The sequence below is a fragment of the Anneissia japonica genome, unplaced genomic scaffold (genome assembly GCF_011630105.1).
Source record: "Anneissia japonica isolate Jap-2015-1 unplaced genomic scaffold, ASM1163010v1 scaffold1065_len1792383_cov172, whole genome shotgun sequence".
Taxonomy (NCBI): domain Eukaryota; kingdom Metazoa; phylum Echinodermata; class Crinoidea; order Comatulida; family Comatulidae; genus Anneissia; species Anneissia japonica.
Window position 1 is genome coordinate 872,586 of NW_022684135.1, and position 21,966 is coordinate 894,551.

The 21,966-nt window shown below is 33.7% G+C and overlaps 1 long non-coding RNA gene across 1 annotated transcript; it reads right to left on the bottom strand.

Annotated features, from left to right (window-relative positions):
- Positions 1 to 1,907: 1,907 nt before the first annotated feature.
- On the bottom strand, positions 1,908 to 19,582 carry LOC117103892. Its single transcript, XR_004444675.1, has 8 exons — positions 18,328 to 19,582; positions 6,817 to 6,921; positions 5,241 to 5,529; positions 4,013 to 4,110; positions 3,093 to 3,222; positions 2,727 to 2,813; positions 2,505 to 2,556; positions 1,908 to 2,416 (listed from the first exon to the last, which is right to left on the bottom strand). It is a non-coding gene; the product is annotated as an uncharacterized LOC117103892 (long non-coding RNA).
- Between the last annotated feature and the right edge of the window lie 2,384 nt (positions 19,583 to 21,966).

The following is a 21,966-nucleotide window of genomic DNA, read 5'->3' on the forward strand; positions in this document are numbered from 1 at the left end:
TTTTTTAGATCCAGCTGTAGGGGGCGTCCCATTTTTCGTATTCCCACCATGCATTTCGGTGGAACACGGTGGAACACTTTTTTTGTGTGGAGAACTCTATCTTGTATTTCTAGTATCTTTGGTTACATATCAAAGGTCCTCAGTATAAAGTACCCACAGTACCTAAATAATAATAATGTACATCTGCACTTAATGCCTAAATCAAAATATTTTCAGTACGGAGAACTTTGGCAATAAATAGTAAATCATAAAGAAGAATAAGAATAATGATAATATTAATTACAAATTTTTGTATAGTGAAATTGAATTACCAGACACGAAGCCATTGGCCTTAGTTATTGCATAATAATGTTAATAGTTTTTGATATGACCTCATTTGCTCAATGTTCCATAACCCATTTTGGTGCAACTCTTTCTGTAAAAATTTGATAAAATGGTAATGCTTTTAATGTGTCAATTAAATTTATTGTACTGTATTGAATTTTAGTAAATTGTAAAAAACAATCGTTAATGACTTTATATATTTTCCCTTTCCACTGGACTTGCAATACAAAATCAAATATTAAATTCACAAGATTTATTCTATTGAATTTTGTAAATGTAAAAAAGAATTTGTTGATAACTTTAAATATTTTCCTTCTCCACTGGATTTAAAATAGAAATTGTTGTTTTAATATATAGCTTTCAATAAGATTTATTGTGAAACAATCGACTTTATATATTTTGCCTCTCCACTGGACTTAATTTAGTGTTCAAGAATTGTTGATTAATATTTTCCTTTTCTGCTAGACTTAAATAGAAATTGTGGTAATTGTTTGTCAATTAATTTCATTGTATTCAATGATTAACTTTCCGTCTTGTTTATTCATTGTATTTAGTTACTTGTAAAAAAGAATTGTAATAAATATTCAATTGCAAAAAAGATTTGTAATAAATAAATATTCATTGTATTCAATTGAGTTTCTTCTTGTTTCTTCATTGTATTCAATTGCAAAAAAGAATTGAAATAAATAAATATTCATTGTATTTAATGAAGTATTTGAACCAGCAAGCAGGATGGAAAAAAAAAAAGCGCCCTCGAATAAAAAAAGGCCCTAAATATGACTAAGTTATTTGGCCACAAAAATCTTGGGATTCCTGGTAAAAATAGTGAAGAAAAGCGCCCTCTAATAGCCTTTTCAATCCAAAGTTTTTTGGTGTCTCTTAATTGTCAATAGATGAGAAGCGCCCTCTAAAAGCCAAGTTACAATTGAAAACACCAAGAAACTGGCTATTAGAGGGCGCACTCTACCTTCACTATTATAGAATTAATGACAAATAAAAGACATCCAAAAACATTGAAATGAAATGGCTATTGAGGGCGCTTTTCAGCACCACAGGGAGCCCCTTTATTAAAGTCTGGCTCTGGAGGAAAACATTTTTTGATAATGTAGAACTGTTTTTTCTGTTAGACAAAAAAAAGTTGGCAGTTATTCTACTTTTCATTCAATTTATTCGAAATTCATATAACAAATTTCAAGGATAAAAACACAATAAAGTCAAACTTATTTCCTTCTACTACCTATCAAAAATTGTTTTCCTCTGGAGTCAGACTTTAAGCATCAATTTTAGGAGACCTTAGAAATTGGCTTTCTATTACAGCGCACTCTGCAGCACGACTTTTAATAGAAATTTAAGGGAAATGGGAAAAATTAAGCCTTTTTTATTCGAGGGCGCTTTTTTCATCTTACCTGCATCCATCAGTAGTCCTCAAACTTGCATCAGTCGTCCTCAAACTTGAACATCAAAGAAACATCAAGACAACACTAATTGTATTTTTTATTATCTTCATAACCAAATTCATTACATACTGTAAATTATTAGGTATTAACAATTCATTATACAGAAAATTAAATGCTCTGCTAGGCCTTTAAATTATAGTAGTTTTTTGGTTTCTCTTTGATTTGTAATAAGATTCATGTCTTCAATTCAATATAATCAGTTTTCAAGAATGAAGCAAGTGGTGTCTTTCATAAATAATACAATCGCTGTTTGTTTTCTTTCACCAATTCATTATACAGAAAATTAAATGCTTTGCTAGCCTATGTTAATTTCTTATAATAGTTCTCTGGTTTCTTTTTGATCTGTAATAAGATTGTAAATTCATGTCTGTGTACAATATAATCAGTTTTCGATAATGAAGCAAGTTGTCTTGGTGCTGCAATAATGTTTCATAAATAATACAATCGCCGCATTCACCAGAATTAGGCTGTCGCAGTATTCAGCAACATGTTCAAACTAAACTTCAGTATTCTTTTCTGTCTTCCAAAATTTTAGGGACCGCAAATTACAGTAAATTAACTAAAGTTAAAATGTTGATATTTTGTTGTCTTCTTTGCTGCAATACTTTTCCTCTCTTGTAACTGTGATGCTGCATCTGCCAAAAATATAATTTAAAAAGAATTAGACAAACATAATATAATATTATTTCATATGTAGCTTCAGTATATTTCACTTATACTTACAGTAATGTTAATTCTTTGTTACTTGTAACCTGCAGAGAAATTTGTCTGTCCTCTGCAAGAAAAAAAAAAAATTATTTTATTTTATTGTTAGAGTATTGAATTAGTAATAGAAATCCTTCCACCACTGGAAGTGTTTAATTATCTTTATTGTCGTCCAGTATAAAATACACAGGGTATACACTGTCAAGTTAAAGGAGAAATTCTAGAAGAATCTAAAACTACCAAAAACTCATATTAGAACTTTCGCAGTCTCGGTGTTGCCTTGTGCTGCTGCTGCACTTTTCCTGTCTTTCAACTTTGATGCTGCATCTGCCAAAAATGTAATTTAAAAAGAATTAAACACAAAACACACAAAATGGAAGAGTGGTTAGTAATAATAATGTCACAGGAAGCATCAGTATATTTAACTTAATATTCACAGTGCTTTTATATATCTCTTACTTTATCTTGCACATACAGTACTGAAATTTTGCAGCTTTTTTTTTTTTTTGTAGGATTCGAACCCACAAGCTCCAGATAACTAGCCTGGTGTCTTAACAACTACACCACCAAACACACACAGTATTGTATTGTCTTATCAATACGCACCTTGTCAAACCGTTATGATTTCATAGGCTTCCTTATACCAGGAATTACGTTATTGCACTATTCAGCAAAATGTTCCAACAAAACTTCAAAATACTTATCACCCAGCATTGATCATGTTCTGATGCTGTATCTTCCAGAAAAAAATAGAAAGACAAATATAATTTGAAGCAATTAAGAAATGGGATCAGACAATAAAGTAAAATACTAAATTCAAAAAATTATAGGGAGCAATTGTTTTACTATCTTCGTTAGAAATAGTGAAGGTCCAGCACCACAGTTTAAAGATGCATATCGTCATGAGCAAGCTTGCCCTACCTACCTCGTACCTCCATGGACACTTGCATCGGCTTTGCTTATCAAACCACGAAGACGATACAAATTAATGAAGACAAGTTAACGACAGCATCAATGAGGCAATAGCCCATTTGACAATAGCAACAAATTTGGGGAAAAAGATTTTCACTGATCAGTCTCCCCTCAAATACACGCAAATTAATTAATTTCAATTTGATTTAATTTAAAACTGTTTCTTTTTGCTTCTTGTGTATACCAATTTTCACTTGTTTTTTTTTTTTTTTTATATAATTTCTTTAAGTATTTTATCATATTCTAAAGATGTTTTTGACCGACAGATAAGGAAGAACAATGTAAATTGATTAAGTATTCAGAATTAAATTGTCGGTGGGAGCTGGTGTGGTCATGGAGTGCGTTGTTAGTTACACCATGTACATAATATCCATGGATACACGTACATTAACACTTTTAACTAGATAGACCCCAAAAATACAACAAAACATACAAGTAAACACAACGATTTGAATGTGTGGTTTAATACACATAAAAGCAACTTGTGATTAGTTTGAATTCATAAAGATAGCTTACATTTTTTGTAATATCTGATCTACTAACTAGTCTCTTACTTTATCTTGCACATACAGTACTGAAATTGCACTATTCAGCAAAATGTTCCAACAAAACTTCAAAATACTTATCACCCAGCATTGATCATGTTCTGATGCTGTATTTTCCAGAAAAAAATAGAAAGACAAATATAATTTGAAGCAATTAAGAAATGGGATCAGACAATAAAGTAAAATACTAAATTCAAAAGATTATAGGGAGCAATTGTTTTACTATCTTCGTTCGACTAATGAATGCTTCAGAACGCTGTCGGGATCTTGCTAATGAGAGATGTTTCACCGTACTTGACTCTGCAGATTCAGCTTATAAACTCAAAGTTAAAGAAGCTTTGCATATTACCTGGAACAATCCATCCCTTAATAAGCAAATTTACAACTTGAATATCACGCTCGCTGTTTGATTCTTATGTACTAATTTACATAACAATCTGCAGTGAAGGGTGGTGTCTACATTTTGTGGTTTGCTTCATTAGTCGCTTTTCTAATTTGCTTATTTACATACATGTGTATAAAGCCATATAAGCTTTGGCAAAATTTGTCATCTTTCGCACTGATGATGAGAATCGTTTTCTCGAAACATGTTTGCTATATGATCGGGCTCAATGAGTCCGCGATCACGATTAAAGTCTATTACTTGCTTTATAAAGTGCCTTACTTATACAAAATTTTAGTGGCATTATTTATGATATATATATCTTTTGGTGTGGTGTCATTTTTTTACCTATGTAAATTTTGATGCAATTCAGTTGGTGCTGGCAATCAAAATTTTTTAATAAAAAAATAATTGTTTTTTTTTTTTACATTAGCAAGGGACAATATATCTTTAAAATGTTGGTTCGATTCCGAACTTAGTCAACCTGTCCAAGTGGTAGCAGGTTACAACGTGCTAGAATCGCTGTGACGAAACCCAGATGCTATCATGGAGGAATGGAATAGACAGTGCTACCCACCACCTACAGCCCTGCTGAAAGATATATGTGCTATTTAGGAGTTGCTTTTGCTGTGGTGTCATTTCAGCAGTTTCCTGATTTTTGTAGTTTCAATTGTCTGACAATGAATATTCATTATCATAATACATCATTGTGATGAGACCATGGTCTGGTAAATTATGTAAATGAGTCAACTAGCAAACAGCCTGTATTAAAAAAAAAATGATATTATTAGATTTAAATTTTAACCAAAAAATATTAAGAGATTATTAATAAAAATGGTTTAAAAGTTGACTTACTTGACTTTATTCACTATTGCTCTCTGTGGAGCATAGGTCCTTGGAAATAACACGCCATCACACTCTGTTTTGAGCTATTGTTTCAATCTGCTTCCAGCAGTAGCCAGCCCGCTTCGTCTCATTGTTCACGGTTCTTCTCCAGCTATTTCTGGGATGACCTCGACTTCTCTTTCCATGCGGATTCCATCTCAGAGCCTGTCGGGTGGTATCAGTGGGTTGTTTCCTGCAATCCCCAATTGCACTTACGGATCTGGATATCAAATCTTTCCTGGTCTGCATTTCTCCATAGCTATTCAAAAGTAAATGTTTACAATAATTAAAGGCATATTGACTAATATTTTATATTTTCGGAAAATATTTCAGCCACTTCAAATCTCGTTCCTATTCTTCGTTCTTCCTTTATTCTTTCACAATTTTGCATTTTTCATAATTTTCATAATTTCATACACTCACATAGTCACTTGTTTAGGCCTAGGCTGGACATTACTATATTATTAAAATATACAATTTTAATAGATAACATTAATTTAACATGGACATAGTAATTCATACAGTACATTAAATTTAAATATTGATATATATAACGTTAAAGAATAAATAACAATAATTAAAACGTGTACATAGTATCACTACTACAATAATAATACAATCATATAATCAATTTTATATAGCCGGAGTTTGTATTGATCTAGGCTAATATAAAGGCTTTTTTATGAATGGAATGACCTGTATGAAACACAACTCCTGTAGACCGAACCAGTACCGTTACGATTTTAATCGTACGGGAAATATCCTCAAGATATAAAGGCTTTTTCTATGAATGGAATGACCTGTACTGAGAAATCAGCCTTCAAAGTTTATGATTCCGGGCATTTCTCTTGCAGAAACTATCATCAAATCCTTAAAAAATGTTGTTTTAACATTGAAAAGGGGAAAATAGGAGCATAACGTTATGTATAGATATATAAAGGTTAGTTTCTGTCTCTTATACACATCTAGATGTGTATAAGAGACAGATCTTGGACAACATTCTGGTAGCTTGGCTACTTCCATACTATCTCATTGAAGTTTCATGATACTGGGTAAACAATTTTTTTTTTAAATTTTTGATACTTAATTGTTTTCTGATTGTTTTAACTGTTTTTAATCATTTTTGTGCCAATCAAAATGTTTCAATAATAAACCAGAATAATAATTGTTCAGCTTTTCTGCATTTTTTAGAAGTTTTTCGAGTCTTCTACATGCATCTTTAATATTAATGTAACTTATGTAACTAAAATCATGAATAATACATTCAAATGATCAGAATATATAAATAAGAAAAAACTGTAAAACATAGAAGATAAGAACCACATATATAGTACAATTTTTAATTTAAGATTGATGGATGTTTTTAATAGCATTATTTTATTGCCCTATATGGTGAAAAGAATGGAAAAAGAAAAGAATATTTTAAACAATAATTTTATAATAAATAACATTTATGAAAACAAAATTGAGATTATTAACTACAGTATGGCTAGGTAGTAGCCTACATCACAATTGGATGAAAAGATTAAATATTTTCTCCACTTACCAGCACACTGTATTCTTGTTGATATCCACTCTCACAATTTTACTACTCCTGAAGCTGAACACCATTGCTTCTTAACATTCTGGCTGACTGTACCAACATGCCGCTCTACAAAAAATATAACAGAACAAAATCAAACCTATACTGTAATGGCATTCTTTTATTCTGCTTCTTAATAATTGTTAAGAAAAAAAAAAAAACCCAATAAGACAATGAGATTTACAGTAGCCACATTTTTCTGATCATATTAATACCTTGGTTTGTATTGCAAGCAATTTGAAAATATGTACAGATACTGTAACAGGCTGATTGCATAATAGTAAGTCTGTTATTGATAATTTTAATAATATTGAGGACATATTATAGAGGATGATTGATTTTGGTTCAGATGTATAAAGGTAAAGTTCTGAATTGCGTATGGGCGTGGTCCGTGACTATCGTAGCAATTCATTTTCCTTGTAATTTTAATGATTTTAACTATTGAATACTGTATTTATAAAATGAAAGTAAAATTTTATTGGTGAATGTAAACAGTGTAGTAATGGGATGGTTACCATAAATGCTTTAAATTTATATAATCAGGAAGAAATATACACATCTGATTTTTGGAGATTTCAAGGCATCGTTGGGTTGAAATAAAAATAAAGAAAACCATTAAGACGATTAAAGAAGACAAGTTAAAAATTGGTAGAAAATAAGGAACCAGAGGAGCAAAATAAAAAAAGCAACATGTGAGACAGAAGAAAATATTAAGTGGTGACATTATTTAAAGATGCAGTGTCCCATGAAAAATAAAATTATTTATATTTCATTTAGACTTTTTATACCTTTTTCCTCAAACCCACCACCCTCCGAAATAAAATTTTATTTTGTGCCAATTAGCGCATTCGCCACCAAGAAAAACTGGAAATATCAGAAAAAAATAAAGGTGGTTCTTTATTTTTATTACACTCGCCGCTGCCTTGAAAGCTCCAAAAATGAGATGTATATGTGGCAAAGACAAGCCAAACCAGTCATTCGTCGGAAAAATCAATTTTTAGTCATTAATACAGGGTTTAACAGTACAATGAGAGCTATAAAATGGTAAAAAAAATCATTTAAATCTGACACTTCATTATGAAGTTACACGAGTTTAAACATACAGCTGTTTAAAGAACAATATTTGAGAAATCAGACTTCAAATTTACGATTTTAGGCATTTCTTAGGCAGAAACCATCACCAAATCGTTAAAATTGTTGTTTTAACATTGAAAATGAGGAAAATAACAGCATAGCATGATGTATAGATATATAAAAGTTAGTTTAGTGCAATAAAATAGATTTCCAAAATTGTGAAATTCCAGCATGTTTTGGCCATTATCTCCAAAACAGGATTTGCGACGAGTGACTGGTTTGGCTTGTCTTTGCCACATATTTCTTCCTATTTATATAAATTTAAATCATTTAACCATTACTACACTGTTTACATTCAACAATTTAATTGTTTTTAGTCTGCCAACCTCTGTTGCCTTATTCCCCGGGTATTCAACCTTTTTAAGCTGGGGGCCAGTTCCAATCAGTTGAGACCAGCGGCGGGCCGATATAAATTGTGTACTTACATTTTGTCTATGTTAGCCTCACCCATTTTCTTTTACAGTGGTGGATTCGAAACAGAATGGGCCAGGGAAGAAAATACACCACCTCAGTAGCACCATGGTTGGGGCTGAGGTAAACAAACTTATGATTATGGCACCTAGATGGTCAGAAAGGGCACCTCGGACTTTTCTTTTCTTCTCCATTTTATTTTAGAATTTTGAAAAAATAAAAAAAAGCTTGCACTCCGGGTTCTCCTACCCTGCCACTAGAAATCATCCTACCACAAAAATATCCACTCGCCAGTGGTTGGGTTTGACGTGAGCAAATTGTTAACGTGAGATACCTCTAGTACCTAGATTCCTGGAAATGGCACTTTCAAAAATTAATCCATTAGTCTCCCCCTCCCCACATCAATACGCCACTAGATACAGTGAGCTACACTCAGAAAAAGCCACACTCTTGTAAACAACGCTATAGTAGGGGTGCCTAGGCGGTGTTTAAACAGAAAAACGTTTTCTAAAAATGGGCTGGAAAATGATTTATTTTAGCAATGTTGTGCGGGGGGTTGAATAACGAGGCCTTATTCGGTATAAAACATAATCTGTATGTTACTGCAATATAAGCAGTTATAGTTAATTTTTTTTTTTTTATTCATTTTCCGGGACAATACATCTTTAAACTGTAATCAAAACATGGTTATAATTACAAACCTCATGTTGTTAACATAAGAGCCAAGATAATTGTAACTGGCTTTAGCAAAACCTGCCATTGTCGTAATTTCGACTTTTTGCACAAACACCCAAAACATTCAATAATAAGAAATTAATATTTTCTGGGTTTTTTTTTTATTTGAAATTTGAATTTTTGTTGGTGGAGGGAGACAAACCTAGGTGTGCTTTTCCTAAGACCACAATCAAAATTCACATCAAAGGTTGGAAAGTCCAACCTCAAATTTGGGAGAAATAAGACAAACAAGGGAATTGGAATGATATAATAAATCAACTGTCATTGCCAAAACGGCAATTGCAAGAACAAATACTATGAATGCCAACAGAAATTTCATTCATTAATTTTGCCTCAAAAAGCTTTCTGAATTGAATACGAGGTTGTAGAAAGCTAAATTATACGGGTTATTACATCTGCTGCCATGAGATTGATCAACAGTTAAAAAGAAATCATTCAAATTATGAGGAGTTCGGTTATGATAAATATCAGAAATAATTTAAGTACATGTAATCTATGTAACTGATAAATATCTAAAATTTTATGTTCATAAAACAAAGGTGGCAAATGTGCATCACTATTAAAATTTTTGTTTTTGGAACAAAATATCATAATCTAATTATTCCTAATTGGTGGAAATTTATTTTTTATTAGCCTCCCCCCAAAGGAGCGAACCCACTTGCCCAACGCAGGGACAAGTGTTTTTTACGGTCGGACAACAAGAATATTAGGGACCACTAGTCCTTGGACAAGCACTTTTAGAATAGGCTACTTAACCAAGTAATGCATAATGATTTCACAGTATTTATAAAAAGTCCGATACGCAGCATATTTTATTAGAAAATTGTCGGCACACAGAGAGATATCAAACATAAAAAAACCGCATGGCCTGCGGGAATCAACTTTGAGTCACCAACACTCCCACGATTTATGGACAGTTCAAAAGAAAAAAATGTAGGCCTAACTGAAAATTAATTTTTTTTATTTTCTGCAGTAAAGATTGAAAATGAATTCTTAATTGTTAAATGTCAACCGTCTGTTTACAATATAAATTCGCACTGGTCTAATCTATAAATACCAGACATATTCTAAGACTTTGGGCACACAGCCATTAGTTGATTAGTTGAGTTGGACGACATGACATGTCTGGACTTCAAGATTAGTAATTACTTTCGAGTACGAATATGAGCAGCAGCCATTAGGCCGACTTCAACAAATTCGTTTGCGCGTGTGGGGGAAGGCAATCTAGACAGCCTCAGAAAGGGCATTGGGATTTAAAGTTGTTAAAAGTAATTAAAAAATCATTCACTTCTAAGTGAAGGAGATACAGTAGAACCTTGTTTTTTACGTACCCCAGTTATACGAACCCTCGGTTTTACGTACGCCTCATATCGACGATGACGTCATCAAAAACCCCGAAAATATTCAAAACAAACGGCCCTTTTCAGAGCAACCATAAGTAAAAAGACTAACAATAAACTATAACAATAAACAAACCATAATGCAACGTATTTTCATTAAACAGCAACGTTGATTGAGTCTAATACCGGGTTGTTATAATCTAAAACCATGTGAACCGATGGTGCTCAAAATTATTGCTTTCCTCCTTAGCTTCGTGTGGCAAACCATGGAAACACTTGTCTGGTCGAATTTTCTACACGAAGCTGAGTAGGCATAGTTGCGTACACGAACGCTAATTGGTTGGCTCGCCCAGTGCAGTGCACATGGTTGCTGTTTCACGTACACGAACGCTAATTGGTTGGCTCGCCCAGTGCAGCGCACATGGGTTTAGTTTGTCTCAACAGGCCCAGACAACACCACAGCTCTGTTGTTTAAAATAGGCATGAAGGGGAATTCCCAAGTTATACCTTTGTCGTATAGGTAATCTTACAATGTTTTCATGTTCTTTAGTTAAATAAAAGATATAAAGTGATGAATTAATACACTAGACACACGGTTTTATTTGAACACTTTATTATGACATCGTAAAATGATGAATAAAAACACTAAACACATGGTTTTATTCGTAGGCCTAGAGGCTTGGTCTAGCCTAGGTAACACCGTTTGTTCACACATACGTATATTGAGCATTACGTACGTATTAGGTCAAAAGTTACCACAAATTTAACCCAACCTCTATTTTACGCCCTCCGGTCCCGTACCGTACGTAAAATCGAGGTTCTACTGTAATGTGCATATAAAATCCAAATCTTGTAAAACTAGAGTTAAAAATTGAGGGTTTAGGGCCAAATGAATCATTTTCCCGTCTCAAAAATTTCGCTGTCTCGGAGATTCTCAAGAAGGGATTCGTCCCCTCGGCCCATCCTCAAAGGTATGTTTGCCCTACACTGCATTGTTTTCTTTCATTGAGAGGTAAACAATTTTATTTATTTTGCAATAAATAAAATCAGGATGTGTGAGGCTGTAAAATATTCCCATCGTAAAATATTGGGCCCAGAAATCCATCGCCGCAATTCGAAAATACAAGCCAATTTCCACGGATATTTTTGCAGAAATTGAGGCCTTCATACACAAGTATTTACAATTCTGCGCATCTATTTTCCTAGGGGTTTTCCCCGTGCAATTTGAATTCTGTTTCCACAAAAAGAAATACATTTTGACTGCCAGATCATTTTTTAAGGTTCCTTCCCGTATGCCAAAACAAGTTTACATGTACAAACATTCTTTTTTGAAATTTTATCTAGTCATACGTCATCAAAATGATGTGTCTAATAAATTGGCGGGAAAATACTAGGGGGCGAGTATACTCGTCGGCGGCACTGTGATAGAACGTTTTATTCACTATGCCAAGTGCGAGTTATCTCGTCTGTTTTTTGCATGGGTTGGTATATGTTCAAAGGGTGCCCCCACTTGTGCCGCTCGAGTGTACTACCGGCAACATAACACAACAAACATACATACGTCATATGTACGTTATCGTCTAGGTTTATCTTATAAGTTATAAACGCTAGAATTTCACCCAGATTTTGACGAGTATACTCGTCCCTGGCACCCTCAGCAACACACTGTGAGCGAGTATACTCGTCGCTGGCAGCCAACGAGTTAAGATACTGCAAACTGGCACAAACATACGATATGGCCACCCCCAACCCTTCTCCAAATAACGTCATAAAACACAGTCCTGTCAGCAACTCATGTATCGTGGGAATCAACCCTGCCTAAGAACTTTTTACTTGCAGTTGTCATGACGACGGCTTTTAAACACGCAATAAGAAAACGATCAACACACTCCTACATACATAGAATATTATTAATAATGTTTATTTTATTTGAATTTCTCCATATCATACATTATTGAAATTCTATCAAATTAAAAAATGAAATAATTGGATTAAAAAAAGAAAAACATTTTTGCGTGATTAATGCCGTATGAATGTAGGCCTATTAATGTTGTAGGGCCGTAGCAAAAATACTTACCGGTACTTTTGTGTTATTTTTTATGATTATTGCACAATAATATTGGGACAAGTACAATTGTCTTCAGGACAAGTGCATTTTTGAAAGGTACTTGTCCGGGGACAAGTGAAAAACTATGAAATTCCCTCATGCCTGCTACTCTTTTTGCATGTTCTTCTTCATGTTGTTGTTGTCGTTGAGTCGATATTAAGTTTGGTTAGTCTGATTGGTTTCAAACTTGGCATAATGCAAGATGGTAATAAAAAGGCAGAGCTAATTGCTCATTTGCATAATTAATATTTCACTAATCCGGTAATTTAGGCTACTTACTATAAGTCCAATTGGTTTCAGTTTTGGCAGAATGCAAGATATTAATAAGAAAATAGAGCCTATAGTTTTTGGTACGTGTATGAAGATGCTAATAGCTAATTTGCATAATTAATATTTCACTAATCCGGTAATTTAGGCTACTTACTATAAGTCCAATTGGTTTCAGTTTTGGCAGAATGCAAGATGTTAATAAGAAAATAGAGCCGATAGTTTTTGGTACGTGTATGAACATGCTAATCGCTAATTTGCATAATTAATATTTTACTGATCAGGTATGAGCCTATTGTTTTTGTTATGTGTGTGAATATGCTAATTGCTCATTTGCATAATTGATATCTCACTAAATAATTTAGGCTATTTACTACGATAAAAGTTTGGTTAGTCTGATTGGATTCAAACTTGGCACAATGCAAGAGATGGTAATGACGAAAGAACGTATAGGTTTTCGTACGTGTGTGAATATATATGCTAATTGTTCAGTTGTATTAATATTTCATTAATCAGCTTGTTTCCCAATTTTTATTATTATTTCTTGAATTTGGAGCATCCAAGAAATACTAACTAAATTACTAAATTAACAGAACTTTAATTATCTCATTACAGTACATTGATTGTTAGTTCATTTTAGAATGAAAAAAATCAGTTTTTTTCAGAATTACTGTAATTGTCATTTGTTTGAATTGTACCAGTCAATATAGGCCTAATAACATTTTAAAATTGAGAGTTAATAACGGACAAATCAATACGATTTTGGGGTAAAGAATGAAAAAAAGTCGCCGACCATATTACCGAGCCAGAATAGAGAATTTTTTGCCGACCTAGGCCTAGATTTCTTTGCTTCAAAAACTGCTTGGAAAGTCAAAAACTTTTACTGAAACAGGCTATAGCAGACACTAAATTTCAGGTACGTCGTCAAACCAAGGAAATTGGTGGTTCATAAAACAGGTTTGTTTGTACAATAACTATTTGTAATAGGCATGCAGTATGTACGATTTGTTTACAATCGTCTTGTCTTTCTCGCCTAGTCGTTTCGTAGGCTAGGCCTAGGTTGCGATGACACTAGCCAGCCAAGGCCTACAACATCGCACAATTGAAGCCACGTGGGCCGCGTAGATCGTAATGCTTATCTAAATCTATTATTTGTCTTCATTTTACAGTATTATCATCATATTTAATAAAGTTGTTTATTATCTAAAAACAACAAAATTATCCTACCGTCCGTTTAAACGCAACCACGATCGCATTGTTACTTCAATACTGACAAGTACTGTACATGAGTGGAAAATCCCTGATAGATCATTCTGGGCATGCGCATGGACATGCATGGGCAGTTTTGAAGCAGCCTGTGATGATACGATCGTAGCTTTTACGAAAGTGATATTTCCCATGCCAAAGATAACGATAAAACAAATGCTAAAACAAAATTTATTCGGTGATTTTCTTATGTAAAACATAGGCCTATGTATTATACTACATCATTAAATTAATACAAGTACGATTATTCTTTCCCCAGCAATATATTGATAGAATAGAGAAATTTAAAAAATCACAATCTGTAGATGACGATGTAAGGTCGAGCGTTCGGAAAAATATATAGGCCTAGGTAGTAAAAAATTGCAAAGGCTGCAGACCTCAGAGAATTTAAGGTCGGCAAATTTTTGCTGACCTAATTTTTTCCCAATTTCATGGGCTGGTGTCAACAGCAAACAATCAAAAGTTGAAAAAATTGGTAGTGTTTGGAAGATCATTGATATAAATTAAAAACAGACAAGGGACCCTTAGGGGCAAAGAAAGTCATTGATCGAATTCCTAGTCCACATATCAAGCACCCTGATCATCTTACATTAGATGGATGTGCGCTATATAAAACTACACTATTATTATTATTATTATTATTATTATTATTATGAAAACGGAGGCCAGGGATTGAGCCGTGAGGCACACAACAAGTTATAGGTAAATCATCAGAAGTAAAAGAACAAGAACAAGATGAAACAAATTGGTTTTTGATTACCAAGATAATCAGATCCATAAAAATGTATTTCCTTTAAACACCATAAAGTTTATTGCAAAATTTTTCATTAACTTAATACTGGAAGAATTTAAATGGGTCTATACTTTTTCATTTGCACCTTAAAGGAATACAGTAACTTGCAGTTTTAAATGCTGTACGAAACATAGACAAGTTAAATGAAAGATTGAAAATGTATGCTAACGGCATAGATATATAAAGTGCATTTATGGAGATGAAATTGTTTGATGAAATGGAATGCTATTGAAACCAGTGACTTTTTTAATGAAATAATTTTCAGAACTTAGGTAAAAAAGAATTAAAACAAGGTTTACCCTAAAAACAGGAATAATTTGATATAAAGTTAATTAAATCATCTCCTTACAAAAATATATTTGTTGTATATTTTTCCCCGTTGGTCGAGTCAACGTTTAAAATTTTTTTTTCTTTACAAAATTTTTTTATTTTTTATTTCCAAAAGCAAAAGATGTCCTGTGGTCAAGGACACACAAAAACACATAACAAAGGACATTAAAAAACCCCCCAAAAAAACTATTGTTCGAAAAAAATTACTTAATAAAAGAAAAAAAGAAAGAAAAAGGAAACCTTCAGAGACATTACCACAACCCACGACATTACCACAACCCACGACAACCAACCCATGACCCAGTGCAAGCCTCCCTCTCACCGCCCCACTCCACCAACTCAAAAAACCCAATCATCATGGTTGTACACCTGTCTCCATAAAAACGGAGGACACATCGGTTTTTTTTTTTTACCTTTAACCGGTTATTTTTTTTACCTTTAACCTAACTGAACTGAACAACCATCATTATTTGACCTAAACATGAACAATCCCATAAATTTACAACCTTCTTTTAAACCTAAATTTTACAATTCCTTTTAATTTCTTTTTTGTTGTTGTTGATAATACAAATAAATAAACCCCTGGGCAATAAAAGATAAAATAAACCATTTTACTTCATTTAACAGTGAACGTTTTAAATTTATCCTTCACAATAAAGGAAAAAAATCAACAAATTAGATATGTGTAATTAATATTTGATGTTAAATTAGGACCAATATTGATAAATTATTAATTAAATTCATTACCAATAGATAAATTATTAGAAAAATCATATGTAGAAAGATTTTTTTTTTCAGATAAATTGTTAGTAGTGAATTTATAGTCCCAGTAATGTATTAATTGTCTGCCAGGTTTTAAAAGAATTTTACTATTTAAAAAAAAATAAATCTTGATAATTGCTGTTTGTGCCTTTAATTATAGTTGAAGTATTTCTGTATTTTTTAAAATATATAATTGACACTCGCTATGACAGAGATAGATAACTATATGTTAAAGAGTGTGAAAAAGAGCACCATTCTGTTGTTGATGAGAACAGAATTAAAACAAAGCAAAAAGAGATGCAAGTGGAAACAAAAAACATTTATGGAGGAATTAAATCGTGGGGAACTTTTGAATGTGTTGTGGAGCTCTTTAATTGCGCGGGGTATTTTTTAATTTGTTGCAAAGTTCTTTAATTGTGCAAGGCATGTTTGAATTTGTTGTAGAGTTCTTTAATTGTGCGCGGGGAACTTTTGAATTTGATGTTAGACTTCTTTAATTGTGCAATTAAAAAGATTAAAAAAGTAACAAGTTTTATAAACAAAACTAATTATAAAATTTAAAATTATATATGTGATAAGTAGAATTAAGTAAATGGGTCTGAAACACATTTAATAAATTTTCTTTAACTGCTGCTATAAAATGATTTCTGCAAGTAATATTTCTAAGGATTAAATAAAATTTTTGTTGACCTAAATTAATACAAGGTTTGGACAAGACAAAGTTACCATAAAATCTTGAATTAAAGCCCTGGGCTTCTTTTGTTTGTGAACTTTTGTGAAAATTGGCTCCTTTCGAGGATGGGCTTCTTTTCGAGGCTAATTTTGCAAAGTAAAGAGGGGCTTTAAATCGAGATGGGCTCCATCGCGAGAGTAAGGCCATTGGGCTTCAATTAACGGTATTGTCAAATCTAGTATTATATGGGTGATTGATATTTTGAAAGTAAGCGCTAATATAATGGGGTCTTCTACTGTGATAAATATAAAGAATAAATTTAAGAACATATAATTCATGTAATTTATAATTAATAGTTGCTTTTTGCACCTCTAATGAGAAGAGGTCCAATCACAATTCAAAAAACTGCCCCGCCCCCCCCCCACCCCATAAAAAAAGGGAAAAAAGAGAGAGAGAGAGAGAAGGGAGAGAGGGGGGGGGGGGGGGGGTGAGAGAGAAGAAAGAAAAAAGCTCATATCTAGGCCTATTTATTACTACAATTGGTGATGGTTTTTGTTGATTACGCTGGCGCGCATCAACAAGGCTTGTGGTGAACATGTGGTCACAAAATGATAGAATAAAAGTACAATCTTTTGGTATAGTTACCGTACATCGGTGTTTGCGAATTTTATTTATGAGTATATAATAAATTAATGCCAACATAATATCTAACATAATAATATATCGCACCTACAACAGTCATTAGAGTCATTCGGCAGAAAATGTGTTTACGAATTATCAAATATACTTTTCACGACTCCATCAATAGCAACACAATCTAATTCTTTAGATTAGAATGCCGTGTACGACTGTCTTAGTGTTCGTTTGTTTTTTCAAATTTCCTAATATTGGGAGGGGGACACCCTCCCCCTAAATTTCATCCTAGATCCGCCCGTCTGAACACATCAAATTATCGAGGCTTCTGCAAGAATACAGCCTATTGACTACAGTACATCCGCCGTCATTTCACATGGATCACTCTGGCATTGCAATCAGTGGTGGCCCCCTAAGATGTCTGACTGGGGCGGGGGCGCTTAGTATTTATGGGATGTAACCCTCCTCCCAAAACAAGATTATTTTTTTTAATTGGGACTTCTAGATGGCCGGAAATGGCTGGGATGGGAAAACTAGGCCTGTTTTTTGCTTTCTTTTGGTCTGACTGCCCGACGAGCTTTGGCCGATTTTTTGGGGGGGGGGCCCCGCTTGGGGGCTTAAGCCCCCTTGCCCCGAAACGAAGCGCGACCGAAATGATAGTATTCCCCTGTCGCCGCCACTGATTGCAATGCCCACACAGGTTGTGCATCATATTTAAAATCAAGTTAAAATGGCCGCAAGAACGCTGAAGCATGTACTATAAATATAAGAAAATATTTATTTGTCTAACACGCTTTTGCAAATTACGGTACTTTCCGTTAGTGCGTACAAATATATAAAAATGCATAATCACATCAAGAATCATTTTTGAAACAAGCCAGCGTCCGTCCGCGTCTGTTTCCGCCATGCCATGCACACCTTCAACAAAGAAGCTTAGAAGCTAATTGTTTGGTCACGGAACATCTCAAAAAATTACAAGCTACAATTGCTATTAACTTTAACACATAACAATGCATAGGCCTACCTTAGTGGTTTTGTTGATACTTATCACAAATATGCACTATAATCATAAAACAATGGCGTCTTTTTGCTAAAATACAGCTTCTCCACCATATCTATCACGCGATTCTCTGGAATTTCAAAATTTACATCTGCGTGCTCAGGTGAGTGCGTCCAAGATATTTGGTGAAAATGGCCATAAGAACAACTTTAATTATTGGAATTAATATTATTTGTCCAAGGGTATAAATAGAGATTATTTATTATTTGAAGTTCCAAAGGCGTGTACAAATATACACAAGTGCATACAAAACACATCGAAATTATATGAAAACATTTAAAAAAAAAACATATTGATTGGAAACATAAGTAAAAGATATTGAATAAAACATTTAAGTGAAAAACTAACACTATGAAAAAAAAAATATTGTCCTTTTATGTTAGTAGAATCCCTATTGAAGTCAGACTCTGGAGGAAAAAAATTTTCTATATGCTAAACAATTTTTATTTCTAAGACACAAACAGCATTTTGATGCAAAACTTGTAAGTGGTTAATGAAATACAGATTACAGAAAGGTTCCCCGGTTTTTTAAATAAAATTTTTCAGTCAAATATGCATTTTTGTCTTAGAAAACATATCAAAATATTTTTCCTTTGGAGCCCGTGAATTAAGGGGACAGCTTTCGGGACCAATTTTCCAATAATAGAGGTGTTACCCTATTTAGTATACCCAAATTTTGGAGAAACTAACAATAATCATGTTGTCCTAAGGTAGATTCACACCGAATCCGAATTTTTCAAACGAGAGGGGGTGGGGGAAGGGCACAGCAGTTTCAGAATAAATAAGTAGGCGCACATAAAATGTATGCATTTAAATTTTTAAAATATAGTGGAAAAAGGGGAAGGGGACGTTCCACAGTGCATCCCTACTGGATCCGCTCCTGGTGGTATGGCTAATAGATTCGGATCGGGTGTAAATGCAGCTTTAATAGGGTCCATTTGTCGCAAGCCGTCATACGACATTGTAGGCTATATGGGTGCAGTTCAGTCGAAAGCTTCCTGAATGTTTGGCAGTTGCGTTGCGATATTCTTTTTCCTATGGTTTCTGGGGTGCGTTTGAGGATTGGAGTGGGTGGTTTGTCTGAACATTATACATAAAACATTTCTATTGGTAGGTAGTATCCAACCTGCAGTGCAAGCTTTTTTTTTTTATCCCTACATACTCTCCAGTGCCAAATGCATCCTTCAAAACACGGCCTATTATAATTCAGGGGCGGATCCAGAGATGTCCAAAAGGGGAGGGGGGGCTAAATTTGGGCCGATCGAGGCAACAATGTCAATTTTTGTGTTCTAGACGCCCGAAAATAACATTTGAGGCGTTGTGGGCTATCCTTTTTTCTTTCTCCTTCTTCTCTTCTTTTTTTTTCTCTCTTTTTTTTACCTCCCAAAAAAAGGGGGGGGGGTCGGCTCCCCCTAAATCCGCCCCTGTAATTTATTTCATCTCCTACTTTTTTACTCAGCATACTCCTTCAGCCAGGAAACATCACTGAGGCAGATCTACTTCACGACGTGTCCCAAACAATGACACAGCTGGCAACATAAAGAGGCTGATATTAGCTGTAAAGAGGTTAGGTCCGTACGGGTGGGCGCGAATTTGTAGAAAGTGGACCAAAATGTGGGGGAACTAAGAGCATAACACTCCCCCACCCCCGAGGTCGAGTGGGCGGCGCCCCCTTGCGCTCAGACGTTCTTGATATTTTGAGTTCTTAATAGATTTTGAAAAATGCAATATGAACACGTACCTGGGCGCCAGGTTTGGGGGGGGGGAGACGCTGAAATGGGAAAATGAGAGTAGGAAAAATAAGCAATCCTTAGAAAAACATGACGAAATTGATGTATGTCGGCAGGCATGAATATTATTCTGAATCTAGTTGTTTTTATTTTTTAATTATAGATTGTGATTTCTTTTTAAAAGCACGCAAAATTCAGTTGCGAGTTTAAACTATGTTACAAATTCAGCACCTACAAGACTCTACTATGAGATAAATTTAGATAATAAGGATACTAAGCTGTATGCGATAAATACAACAGCCTTACAAATTAGGATAATGGTAAAGTTGTATACAAAGTTCCGAATATCGTAATGCAGTTTCAGTAGTAAGAAACAAGGGTAGCGCGACCGGCATATTAGTTGACCCTAAAATCGATTAAATAAGCCTATGAAACCCATAAAGTGTCAACAATTTTCGGGGGGGGGGGGATTCTTCAACACCCCCACCACCAGACCATTTTCGGAACATTTTTCTTAATTTCCTGCCGATTCTAAGCTGAAATTGTTCTTATTTTTACATCATTTTCAAACATACAAAAGCTACTTACAGTATATTGATTCAGTCTATACTTCTTCTTGTACTTCTTGTAAGACCGTTCTTTAAATCGAACCGTGGATCGATATCCAACTAATCCATTGAGACTTTTGTTGGGAATTCAAATATATGATATTTTAATCAAATTGTGATAGAAAAAGTGTTCAAATGAAAGAACAATAATGTAAATATCTTTTTATAAAATCTATATTTCTAAGTCACTATTACATATCTGATAAGCTTTTCACCAAGTATCAAAATGTAAATGCTGTGATCAGTAACAATTTTCGGCGGTTCCATCAGTTGTTTCATCCTCTGGCAGTCTCGTTTTTTTTTTTGTTCTCTTAACAGGAAACTTATGCTAAATTTACCAGTTTTGATTATTTTAATTTCATGTCGTCCTTCTCACTTTTGTTTTTATAGGACTTAATGGACTTAATTGGACTAAATTATATAAATTTATACTACATTGTACTCTTCTGATACAACCTAGTTATAACATCTACATAACTTACTAATAGAAATTTAAATAAAATAGTTAAGAAAGGCGGTAAAATAACAGGAATTATATGTAAAACCTTCGAAAAATGATTGAAGCTCCCTTGTTAAATACAATGTATAATATAATCAATGATAATAACCACCTGACGTGTTATCGTACCGAATACTCAATACGTCAAGCCAAAAAATTGCAAGTGATTCGGGTGGGAATCGAACCCACGACCTCCAGGTATCTAGTCTGAAGTTTTAACCACCAGACCACCGAGCTTGCGCTTGGTGACTAAAGATGAATACCTTTCCCAATAGTCCTAATAGGATATGAATTTGCGTCAGGAAAATATCATAGGAGTGACGTCTTTCCCAACCTGATGTGTTATCGTACCACCAGCTTCACAATTACATCAGTTTTAGCAGATCTGATAGAATTATTATTTCACTCACACCAACAAATAGACAAAAGACTAATTCCTAGTGCAATTAAGATGCTTAACGATAGCTTTGTTAGATAACATTTTGCTCTATTTACTTCATATTTTTAGTGCGTGTCATTCTGTGCAATCTTATATTTATTAATATCTTTGTGCAATTTTTATCTTTTATCCATTGTACAGAGAAGGCAAATTTTATTTATTGTATTGATTTCTGTATATGACCAATAAAATTAACATTCATAACTTTATCGAATGTTATAAAATCATTTTGTGTATTATAGGAAATGTCTTTATCTAGCTAAAGCCCTGTGCGGCCTATCAAACTATGAAATTATACGCTCACATATATACTGTCTCTTATACACA